Source organism: Hyaena hyaena, unplaced genomic scaffold (assembly GCF_003009895.1).
Source record: "Hyaena hyaena isolate Hyena2069 unplaced genomic scaffold, ASM300989v1 scaffold_479, whole genome shotgun sequence".
Classification (NCBI taxonomy): Eukaryota; Metazoa; Chordata; class Mammalia; order Carnivora; family Hyaenidae; genus Hyaena; species Hyaena hyaena.
Genome location: NW_024081107.1, coordinates 1296621 through 1309997, shown reverse-complemented (window position 1 = coordinate 1309997; position 13377 = coordinate 1296621).

Sequence of the window (13377 nt, the reverse complement as noted above, 5' to 3'; positions counted from 1 at the left end):
TGGGGCAGTCTTGAAGGTTCTCACCAAGAGTAAAGGGGCCAAAGGGGCCTGGCTATAATAAAGACCATAGACTGCCAGGGATAACATGTAGTTGCTGACTACAAAGTCTTTCCACTGGGGTGTGGGAACCTAAGCTGGCTTGATACCAATCTTTGATCAGTGGCTAAACTTATTCTCTGCACGGAAATAACCTAGGGTCTTAAACAGGGTTACTCACAGTATGGGGGAGTTTTGGATTCTGGCCACATCTCTTTTTCTTTCTACCACAAAACGAACTATCAAAACAATTTCCTCGTTGTTGGACACCTGGGTGACTCAGTCAATTAGGCATTTGACTCTTGATTTCTGCTCATGCTCTTGAGTTCCAGCCCCTCATCAGGCTCTGTGCTGAGAAAATAGAGCATGCTTGGGATTCTCTCTCTCTCTCTCTCTCTCTCTCTCTCTCTCACTCTCTCCCTCTCCCTCTCCCTCCCTGTGCCTATACCCCCCCCATGGTCTCTCTCTCCCTCTCTCAAAATAGATAAACATTTAAAAAAAAACAAATTTCTCATCCTTACTAGGAAATCAACACAAAGCATATGCCATACCCTTCCTAATTCAGAATTGCACCACTTTCCCCCTCTTTTTCACTGGTGTCCTATTTCAGGTCCCCATCTCTTGCCTAGACCAGCACTATCTCCTAATGGTACACGTGCCTTCTACCCCTCCACTACCCTGCCTTTCATCTGCACTGCTGCTGGTGAGCTTCCTGAAGTCAGATGCAACTGAGACAACCCCTCCTCTGTTTGTGTTTTAGTGAAAAAATATTATCTTTGTGGATTTTATCTTAGGTGGCTCATTTAGTTGAGTGTTCAACTCTTGATCTTGTCACAGGTCATGATCTCACAGTTCATGGGATCAAGCCGCATGTTGGGCTTTGCACTGGCAGCACAGAATCTGCTTCAGATTCTCTCTTTCCTCTTTCTCTGCCCTACCCTCACTGGTGCTCTCTCTCTCTTTCAAAAATAAATAAACAAACATTCAAAAAAAATAATAGAGGTAGTACTTGTTCATTAATGCAGAATATAAATATTTAGAGAGAAAAAGTGAGAGTCCTTTTGACCCTGCTCCAATAACTCCCTAGAGGTAGCCACAGTTGTTAGTTTATTTTGTGTCTTTCCATACACTTTACGATGTGTGTACAAACGTACACAGACATAGATACATGTACACAAATGCGTATACATACACGTACACTTTGATAGTTTCTGCAACTTGAGCTTTTCACTTAAAAAATATGGAGAGATCTTTCTATATCAACACATACAAACCTACCCTTTATTTTCAAAGGCTGTGAAATACTCCATTTATTTTATGGATTTACTGATATTTATTTAACCAATCCCCTATTGATGAACACTTAAGCCGTAACAGTCTTCCCTGTTATAAACTGTGATTCAATGTCATCTCCATCTACCTATTTTTTTAGATTTTTAAATGCCTGCTGACTCTTGCTTTTATAAAAGACCAGTAGCATTTAAAAAATAAAAATGCTTTTTAAAGTCATAAACATACAGTTAAAAAAATCAAATGGCACATCTGGGTTTATAATCACCAAGAGCAGTCCCTTGTCGTTCCCCATTCTGCAGTTCCAATTTCAACTCCTTATGTAATTTTTTTAAGTTTTTATTTAAATTCTAGTTAGTGGTATAATATTAGTTATAGGTGTATGATATAGTGATTCAACACTTCCATACATCACCTGGGACTCATCACAACAAGTGTACTCCTTAATCTCCATTGCCTGTTTAACCCATCCCCCCACCCATCTGCCTTCTGGTAACCCTCAGTTTGTTCTCTCTTGTTAAGAGTCTGTATTTGCCCCCCTCTCTCTTTTTCACTCTTGCTCATTTGTTTCTTAAATTTCACATGTAAGTGAGATCATATAGTATTTATATTTCTATGACTGACTTATTTTGCTTAGCATGATACTCTCTAGCTCCATCTGTGTCATTGCAGATGGCAAGATTTCATTCTTTCTTATGGCTGAGTAATAGTCTGTTATACATATATATATATATGTATATTATACTACATGTTCTTTATCTTTTTATGGCTGAGTAATAGTCCATTGTGTGTGTGTGTGTGTGTGTGTGTGTGTGTGTGTGTGTATTACATGTTCTTTATCCATTCATCAATTGATGGACACTTGGTTGCTTCCAATATCTTTGCTGTTGAAAATAATGCTATAAACATAAGGGTGCACATATATATTTGAATTAGTGTTTTTTTTTATTCTTCAGGTAAATACTTAGTGGTGCAATTGCTGTGTTGCAGGGTAGATCTATTTTTAACGTTTTGAGGAAACTCTGCACCAGAGTTTTCCAGAGTGACTGCACCAGTTTGCAACTCCACTAACAGTATCAGAGGATTCTCCTTTCTTCACACCCACGCCGACACCTGTTATTTCTTGTGTTGTTGATTTTAGCCATTCTGACAGGTGTGAGTTGATATCTCATTGTGATTTTAATTTATATTTCCTTGAAGATGAGTGATGCTGAACATTTTTTCATGTGCCTGTTGGCCGTCTGTATGAGAAATGTCTATAGGTATCTACCTAGTTTTTAACTGGATTGTTCATTTTTTTTGTCTTTTGGCTATATATAAGTTCTTTATATATTTTGGATACTAACCCTTTATCGGATATGTCATTTGTCAATATCTTCTCCTATTCCATAGGTTGCCCTTTAGTTTTGTTGTTGCTCCCTTTGCTTTTTCAGGAGCTTTTTATTTTGATGTAGTCCCTGCAGTTTATTTTTGCTTTTGTTTCTCTTGCCTCAGGAGACATTTCTAGAAAGAAGTTGCTATGGCCAGTGTCAAAGAAGTTACTGCCTGTGTTCTCTTCTAGGATTTTTATGGTTTCAGTTCTCATGTTTAAGTATTTAATCCATTTTAAATTTATTTTTGTGTGTGGTATAAGAAAGTAGTCCAGTTTCATTCATTTGTATGTAACTGGCCAGCTTTCTCAACTGCCATTTGTTGAAGACACTGTCTTTTTCCTATTGGATGTTCTTTTCTGCTTTGTTAAAAATTAATTGACCATATAGTTGTGGGTTCATTTCTGGGTTTTCCATTTTGTTTATCTATATGTCTATTTTTGTGCCAGTACCTAACTATTTCGATTACTACACCATATGTAATATAACTTGAAGTCCAGAATTGTGATGTCTCCAGTTTTGTTTTTCTTTTTCAATGTTACTTTGGCTATTTAGGGTCTTTTGTGGTTCTATACGAATTCTAGGATTGTTTGTTCTAGCTCTGTGAAAAATGCTGGTGGTTTTTTGATAGGGATTGCATTAAATGTAGAGATTGCTTTTGGTAGTATAGACATTTTAACAATATTTGTTCTTCTAGTCCATAATATGGAACTTCTTTTAGTATATTTACCTATACTCATTTATTTTCCATTATATTTATTTTATATAAATATATGTATTTATTTTACATTATAAAATCATATAATGTATTATTTTTCTTGAATTACTGTCCTATTTCTTCATTTCTTTTTTTCCTTTTGGTGGGAGGGGCAGAGAGAGAGTGGGAGAGAGAAAATCTTAAGCAGGCTCCATTCCCAACACAGAGCTCAATGAGGGGCTCGACATGTCCCTGGGATCATGACCTGAGCCAAAACAAAGAGTGGGTTGCTCAACTGACTGAACCACCCAGGCATTTTTCATATATGGAAATTTTCTTAATATCCCATCTATGTACCACTTATTCACCCCAAGTTTATCAATAGAAGTGAAAGTATTTCTATACTTTTAATTTTTTTATGTATATTTGTTTCTGAGACAGAGAGAGAGAGGGAATAAGCAGGGGAAAGAGAGGGAGATACAGAATTCCAAGTAGGCTCCAGGCTTTGAGCTGTCAGCACAGAGCCCAATGCTGGGCTCAAACCAACAAGCCATGAGATCATGACGTGAGATTAAGTCAAATCCTTAACCAACTGAGCCACCCAGGCATTCCTCTTTACCTTTCAACTCTGAGATTATTCCAGCAGTTTTTTGTTTGTTTGTTTGTTTGTTTGTTTGTTTTTCTCTTCTTGGAGATATCTTTTTCTACAGTTTTCTGCCCTCGTTTTATAGGCAGGAGTCATTTTCTTCCTACTACAGTTGCTATGCAACTGTCAGTTATCATCATGGGTCTTAAATTCACATCAGCCTGGGTAATCTCTTTGCCTCTCTCCTGTGTTGAATGTCCTGTTTCTTCAGTGATAGGTCTAACTCTTGTTTGTTATCTTTCACAATACCTCTGCAGACTAAGCACTCAAATATTATTGACTGACAGAATGAATAAACATGTGATTGAATTATTGTCTTATTGCTGGCCTGGATCATTGGTTGAGCCTCCAAATAAATAGGATATCTCCACTTTTGCTAAGAATTTAGTGAAATCCCCAGAAAATAAACCTGAAGAACGTAGATAATAAGTAAACACAGAAGTATCAGCCTCATGGTCTAGCATAGCGGTAGAATCCATGTCAGTAGAAAGTATAAAGCTGGCTGGTCTTTGCAGAAACTCAGCCTCCTGCTCTTGGCTTCATTAACTCTATACTCTAACCAACTGAGCAAACCAGCTGTAGACAAGCAACCCAGGAATTATCCTGGCAAGCTGGCCCCCATTTCACAGCCCCTAGCTTTTTGACCCTAATGAGGATTGCTATTGTCTTTGGATTTAGCCAAATTCCTCCCAGCAGGCTGCCCTTTAAGGACACCTCTTATCAGCCATCACTGCCCCAACAAGGTGAGTAGGGCTTCCTGCTCTCATAATGACTCTCTACGTGTTTTGTCCAGACCAATTTAGTGCTGAAATGCACCTTCACTGAGTAGAGCTTTGCTCTAAGCTCTAGAGGTTATGGTCAAGCTTTCTTCAAAAGTCTTTGTTCCAAAGCCTTAAACCATTAATTTCCTTCCCTTTCACTGCACTTTTTCAAGCTCAGTCAGCATTACCTTTTCCTTGCCTACAGTTCAGAATTGCAAGGACCTCACTGAACTTGGGCTATTTGCAGGCCTTCTTTGACTCTCAGACTTTCATGAGAGCAGAAGGCCCCTGAGTAAAAAGCATTTTCTGCTACAGTGTGTTTCAAAAGTCTTGGTTGTCAGGGATTGTTGCTTTCACCAGATTGCATAGATGTTGAGCCAATCAAGGAAGTAGGTAAAGGTGAGAGGGCACCTATAGAAAGGTGATGAGAGGGCAAGTTTGAGTAGGCAGGAGGCTACCTAGAGTGTGCGATGCTTGAAGTAGTTTTCTTTCCCGTTTCCAAAGTGGGTGATTTTTCCTCAAAAATAATGTTGGTTCATTATTACCAAGAACCTGCTCTCTGCTGACTAGTAGGCATATATCATCTCACTGGATCTTTACCATAGCCTTACAAGGTAAGAAACAGGAGAAAGAATGGAAGAGAGTCAGGGAATCTGGGACTAGGGGCACCCTATCTCCTTGTGGTGGAACCAGGCATTTACCACTCACACCTCCTCTCTAGCAAGGATTTGCTATTAGTTTCCACAATAGGCTCAGCAGATAGCCTCTGCCTAAAGCCTTTCAGGGTGTGCCTCAGCATCACAGCCTGAGCCTCAGTGACCTATGACATCCAGCATGAGACAAGTGCTGGGATAATCAAGTATCCCAATTTGTTGAGGATTATGGGGTTCCTGGAATGTGGGACTCTGTGTTGAAACCAGAAAACCCTTGGGCAAGCCAGTCTAAATCGCTCATCCTATGACAACGAGTCACATCTACTCTATAGTTCCCTACAGAGTTGGCCAAGTTTTATCTGACCTCATACCGGATCACATCCTATTTGACTCTCCGTCTGATCTTTTTCTTCCTCTCCTTGTCTTAGGTATTGATCTATGATAAACATCTTGCATATCAGATTCTATCTTAGCCTCTGCTTCTGAAGACCCCCTCCCCACCCCATACAAACTCCCACTGCCATAAAGCATCAATGCTCTGGAGGAAAGCCAAACACCAACCAACCAAGAGCCACAGATATAAGAGGTATAGTATGTAGAAAGGAATTGGGGAAAAGGATCTTACGTTTTCCCTCTCAGACACAGAGACTATCCCATTACAAAAGTCATAGTACACAGAACTAGTCTGATGATATTCTGATTTGTTAACCTCTTACTGGTTATGAGAGAGGAGGAAACAGTTTAACAGTAACCAGAGACATTTGGAAGAATGCAAGGAGTGATGGACAATACCAACTTGCTCAGACATTTACAGGGCCGTTGGCAGGGTAGGGCAGAGAGAGGGAGACACAGAACCTGAAGCAGGCTCCAGTCTCTGAGCTCTCAGCACAGAGCCTGATGTGGGGCTTGAACCCACAAATTGTTAGATCATGACCTGAGCCAAAGTCAGATGCTTAACTTAACTGAGCGACCCAGGTGCCCCTGGTGAGGATATTTTATCGCTGATTGAAGGACTCTCTAGATGTAGGTTTCTTAACTTAAAAACGGATTTTGTTGAGGAGGTAATTTTTCAATTAAAAAATATCCTAATTCTAGTAATGATCTTGTTTTTAACTATAGGTCAGAGATGATGCCTTTCCCCTAGGAAAATCTACCTCCAAGTTCCAGCGTGGTAACATATATCTACTCTAATCAAGTGTGCATGAAAATGGCACATGCCTCTTTGCTATATCTTCTAAGTTTCCTGAAGTTGCCAAAGCAGAGCGGTTTGGGACAGATGTTTGGACAGAAAGGTAGATAGTAGTTGGGGAGGCATCTCTTATGATAGTCAAAGTCCTCTGTATGTGACAGCTGTGCTACATCCACATCACATGCTTCTTTACACTTCATCACACCTGTTCACACTTAAGGGCATTGACGAATCAATTAACAGCATCTTCTTGGTGCTCACACATCACTTTGCATCAAACCAGCCATTCTTTTGACAAGGACTGACGTTTACCGTCCTTGTTGGAAACTTCCCAAGGAATGAATCAAAATGCAACCATATTTTACTGCAAAATCTTTGGGAGGATTGTTAAGGGCCACAAAGAATTCAAATTGAAAGTAGGTATGAAATCTTGTTTATTTTAATGTGACAACCATTACAATATGTGGTGTTCCAACTGCCACTCACTTGCTATACATTTGACCTTGGGAAAATAGGATTCCCTATAAACTGGGTTTCGTCATTAGGATAATTCAGGTTATACTTATTTTATCTCACAGGGTTGTTGCAGATCTAATGAAAGACTGTGTGTGAAAGTACTCTTGCCAAACAGCAATGAACTATGTCAATGTACGACATTTTAGTGTACTGCAAAAACATAAACTGTAAAACAAACAATACAATACTAATATTTTGATGACTAAATTAATCAGAAAGTCTGGCAAATAAAAACCAAACCAAACCAACCAAACCAAGCAGTGGTATTGGCCATTATGAGTAGCATGGCCAGATAGACGGCAGTCTTATGAAGAGATTATTCTACAAAGGAAGTTTCTTACCTGATTTCCTACAATTAAGACACCAAAAGCTTGATTGAAATAGTTATACAAGAAGTTTTTTTAAAGACTGGCCTGAAAAAGTTACAGAAACATTAAGCCACTTGTTTGAGGTTACACAGCTAGGAAATATTGGAGCTAGCAGTTATTCCAGGCAGTCTGTCCTCAGATCTATGTATATAGCATTCACTATACTGATTCTCTGAGAGAGGAAGGAAAAAGGTGAAAGTAAAGTGTGTAATTGGCAGGCTCTGAGTGGAGCATGGAGAAAAAAAGTATTCTTCACAGAACCAACTGTGACATGCAGCTCTGAACATGCCGCCCTGAGCACTGGCAGGAAGCTGTGGGGAAGGGGAGACCAGGGCAGCTGCCAGCCCACTCTGGCAGGGAGCAGAAGGATGAAGTGAGCCTTGTTTTTAGCAAGAGCATCTTAGTAGCAGCTTGGATAGCTTGAGAAATGTAGAAGTTGATCCTCAGACATGAGACCTACACTTTGTGGTGGAGTGACAAGCTCAGATTGTGGGTGTCTGGAAGCAAGAGGGCTGCAGTGTAAGCTTCAGAGTTTCAAGGCATAGCTTTGCACACATGTCAGAGCAGCAATAACTACAGTAGCATTGCCAGTCAGGGACACTAGCAAACTTGCACCAGCATTTTTCCATAAAATCTTAAGATTTTCTAGAGAGCTCTGAGACAGGCCCTTAGCCGTCACCAAGGCAAACATATGCCTTAAAGACCAGAGAGAATAAAAGCCACTAATGTGCAAAATCCAAGTCACCCCTTGTCAGTAAAATGCCTCCCCTGGGTACCCACACAGTAGGAGAAGACTCCTCCTATATCCAGTGTCCATGCTTTAATCGAATCTAATCCTTTGTAGGAATTTGAGGGAGGCATACAAATAGATTCTTCATTCTGCCTATTTTTAAGGTTTTCCTGTCTGCCATTTTTCCCCCTAGGGAACTGGCATGGGAATTGGGTTGTTGACTGACTATTATTCTATCTCAAGGATGACTTTCTGGGATAGAGAGAATTTTCCATTCATGAGTGTAAGGACTTACTCCTCTCCTGAATTAGGAATCCTGCTAGGCCCATGGGACAGACCTTTGGTCAGCTTTCTAGCATCCTGCAGTCTCACCACAAAGGGAGCTCATATTCTGCCTAGTGGGTGGAGTTTTGGATACTTAGATGAGCTGCCATGGTTCTTTTCCTTTCTTTCACCACCAGATTTCTTATTCCTTCATCCTGGCATTTTGCCTCTATGCAGGCACAGAGAGAGATATCCTCAGGATCACCATAACCTCCAAATATATCTATCTTCCATTAGTCCACATGCTTCATAGTATCCAGGTTGCATGCAACTTGGCTTCCCCCCAACACCTCTTAAAACTGCCTTCTCCCTTGACATCCTTGTTTCCACTTGGTCTGGGTTCTTCTCTTCCCTCTTTGGGAATGGCTGTTCTGTCTCCTTTGGCCCTTCTTCCCATCACTGGGTCCCCAGCACAAGACTTAGCTCTTGTTGAGTGCTGGGCCCTGTCATGAAGGACTGAGCAAACAAGCTGCTTCAGGGAGGGTTTTTTTGGTTTGTGGGAGGGGGCAATTTAGAGAATTGAGGTAGGGGCCTCCTAACCAGAAACATAGGGACTTGCAGAATAATTTTAGCTTTCTGCACAGTTTTACCTTTAATTGGAGGATCAGGCTCATTGAAGAGCAATTTTATTTTTGCTTATGTTTCAAAAGAGAAACTGCATGTTCTGACAGTTTGATGCAGTGTATGAAATCGCTGATTTATCTTGTCTTAAGAACAGATCTGGCAGCTAAAGGTCTATGATGCTTATTTTTATAAATATAAATATATCATAGTCAAGCTTCTTTAAAGCGCTGGTGTCAAGGGACAAAAAAGCCTCTGTTCTTATTGGGTGGTCCCTTTATGTGAAGTTATGTTTTAAGACATGGCGCTGCCCTTATGGTAAATCTGAATCAACATAGCAACTGGGCATGCTATAACACTGTTCAGCTAGGCAGTGAAATATGTTATGTTTGGTTGAAGATACACTAGGGTGATTTTAAGTATCATTTTCTTCATAAGCATTGTTAATGTTAACTGTTAGAATCCCTCTTGGTCTCTTCAATGAGGTTTTCCACAGTTGCATCAAGAATGAAAGCAATTGAAATTTGTGTTAAGACCTTTTAATTCACTGAATTAAGGATTTCCCAATTAGAGGTAAAAGGCAGACCTAGCAAAAGAAATGTATAAGTATTTACTCTCTGTTTAAAGACTTTTTGGATTAAAAGATACTGGAATGGATAACACCACAAAATTAGTTTTTGCTGTGATGGCAAGGTTAAGACTTCTGCTGTTGCTAGGATATACCTCCCTATCACAGCTGATCTTGACGGTGAAAATTGGTGCCTTAATTTCCCAGTGGTCCTTGCTACTTCTGACTTAGGCCTCATTCTGGTTAATCACACTGTCATTCTCACTGCAGATTGCCTTTTGACTTCTTCATCTGCACAAGGGTCCTGTAGCCAAGAGTCAGTGTGTGGAGTCAATTCAGTGGTCTTCAGTGGTCAAAGCCTGGTATCTGGGAACTGGTACTGATGGGGGAGGAAAGGGGCTTAGAAGGAACGTGTGTCACAACTGTAAGCAAGGTTGTAAGGAAAATAGTATTTCTCTTTGTGTTCAGTCAGGGAGCTATGATTTGGAGCCATTTGCAAATAAAATTATGGAGAGAATTTTTTTAAATTTTATTTATTTATTTTGAGAAAGACAGAGAAAGCACAAGTTGGGGAGGGGGAGAGAAACAGAGGGAGACAGAATCTCAAGCAGCCTCAGCGTAAGAGCAGAGCCTGATGTGGGGGCTGGAACTCACAAAAACCTGAGATCATGACCTGAGCCAAAACCAAGATTCAGCCACTTAACTGACTGAGCCACCCAGGTGCACCGGGAGAGAATTTTAATGTGCAAAGTCAAAGTCTGAAATAATTATAACCAGTGATTTCTAGTGTGGTAATATTAATGAAAAAAATAATACCACTTACAATTTTGAATTTAAGGAAAATGGAAAAATCAGGTATATTGTATTTGGAAATCTAGCTTTTATCAACCCCTATTTTATCCCTTAACCAGTCAATATATAAATAGAACCTTGAGCCAGTACCTCATTTCCTAAGTCTACAATGGCTCATCCAAATTATTTCTGTGTTGCCAGTTATTTTTAAATGTCAAGAATGTATATTTTTCATTAGAGTGTTACTGAAATAGAAATCCTTAACTTGATTTATCACCAGGATTTAATACAGCATCCAAATTTAGGTCTACTGTGAAACAGACATATCTCTAAAACTCACACAACTCTTTGTGGTAGGTAGGAAGGAACTAAGGCTTGTAGGTGTTATGGCACTTGTCCAGGGACACAGAGCTGGTAAGTAACAGAACTGATTTGAATCTCCTTGTCTCTCTGGTCCCTAAACTCATAGTCTTTTCATTGCAATACATCAAACTGCCTCCTGAATGAGTTGGAAGTTGTATAAGCATGTAACTTATAAATTGTAAGTTATATATGGTAATTATGGTAAAATAGACATAGGGTATGTTTATGCTTGCTTTCAATTGCAAGTTTTTCTCTTATGCTTATGTTTTACATAGAATTCTGGGGTGGGGCCACCAAAAGTACCCATACTCTGTTGGTAGAGGCTATATGGAGGGGTACTTTAACAATTTTGTCACCATCAGTTGAGTCCTAAATGATATTCCTTCTGCAGCTCTCACCTGAGTATTATTCCTTAAAGGATCTTTTTTTTTTTTTTTCCAAAATACTCACTGTGAGGAAATTCTGTTGTACCAGGGAAGTGAAATCCAACACTTAAAGTCTACCTGAGTTTCTGTAGGTGATCCAAGTGAGTTGTTATGCATAGAAACCTGAGGTCTGTAGCTATTTGTAATTCTGATTTGAACTCATAGACACTTCCCTGGATGTAAAGGCAACAGGGATCACTGTGGGAAAATTCAGGGAATCCTGAGGCTGCAAACTGGATGAAAGAGAAAATACACAGACCTGAGTATGGAACACAGGCTTGAGTGATGGGGGAAAATACTTATGGCTTTTGGCCATATCTCTCAAATAAGGAACTTTATAAACTTTTTCTCTTAGATATTTGAATACTCCTGTAGTTGCTTGGAAGACCATTTAAGTCCTTCTAAATATTAATGTACTCTTTTATAAAGAATTCTGTGAAGTTACTTAGATGGAGTGAAAGACAAAGATGACTCAATCCACTAACTCAACTTATGACTCTCAGCATCATTTAAGTTCTCTTAGGGTTTCCACAAATTGAGTAGATGAGGCTGTGTGTGCTATAGAGTTCCATTCCAGTAAAAAATTATATGACCAAAGCCATGGAGTTCACAATGCTGATTTTTAGTATCTTCACATGTTGGCATGTCATATCCATCCAACTGATAATTACAGTTCAGAAAATGGCTGCCCCTCAGAGAAATTGCAGATATACTCACATTACAAGACAGCCTCAGGGGCCTTCTGGGTTATCAGGCAGTAGTCTATTTCCTCTCTACCCAAGCTTTACACATCTCAGGTTCCATACAATAAAATAAGAACTCACATTAAAAACTTTTTTTTATTGTTTATTTATTTTTGAGAGAGAGACAGAATGTGAGCAGGGGAGGGGCAGAGAAGAGACACAGAGTCTGAAAGGCGTCAGGCTCTGAGCTGTCAGCACAGAGCCCAGTGTGGGGTTTGAATTCACAAATGGTGAGATCATGATCTTAGCTGAAGTCGGACTCTTAGCTGACTGAGCCACCCAGGCACCCTAAGAACTCATGTTTTTGAGCACTTACCATGTGTGTCTGTGAAATACTTTAACACAAATGATCTCATGTCATCCTCCCAACTTACTCTACAAGGCAAGCCATGTTCTCATCCCAGTGTACAGCATTTGGAAACTGGAGGCCAGGGAAGAAAAGTGACTATACAGTTTGACACAGCTCATAAGTGGTGAAGGCTGATTTGGAACCCCAATCTGCCTGACCCCTAGTTTGTGACATGCCTGTTTAGAGCACTGCCTCCTTATAGATGGGTACACCTGGTCTCATGGCAGTAACTCCAAATATTAAACTTATGTGTACTTTACAGATGCCCACATGAAAATATTCACTGTTCTGTTTAACAGAGAGCTAAGTTTAAAACACACACACACACACACACACACACACACACACCCCTCTAGTTTTCTTCTCTGTAGTGCTCACTGTTCACACCTCCAGCCAGGATGGAGTGTAGGTGGGGCACTGGCTGAGAATAGACCTCACCTCACAGTGGGACCCTTCCAGCTACTGTCGTCCTTCCTTATTGCCCTATTGATTGGCCTCTTTCATTTACAAAGAATGCGGCACTTGAAGAAGAAGATAAATGGCTGTGAGTGTCTTCCCTGATCCCCTTCTTTCCTGCTAATGACTGAAGGAAACCTGAAGTACTAGGTTTGGGGCCAATGAGTAAACATACCTTTCAATATGCAAAAACTAAAGAGTCAAAATAAACAGAGAAGAGGCAAAAGCAAATCTGAAGCAACCACCACCTCTTCCTTTGCCTGAAGTTGAAGAAAAACCTCCTTATGGCTTTATCATTTTTATAGGCCAAATGGATTTCTCAGTATAAAGAAATGTAGACAACGAAGGCACTTTTTAATCAACTTTTTAAATTAAAATTAGCAGATTGGCAAGTCAAAAAAGCACCATAAGGCACATTTTTCCTTGTTGAACAAAAGAAAATCTTCACCTAGAACGGGCCATCTCTATTTTCTTTATTAACCTGTTACTGAAAATATCTAATTGTCCCTTAGAACACATGGGAGATTGGCCTTTTTACTC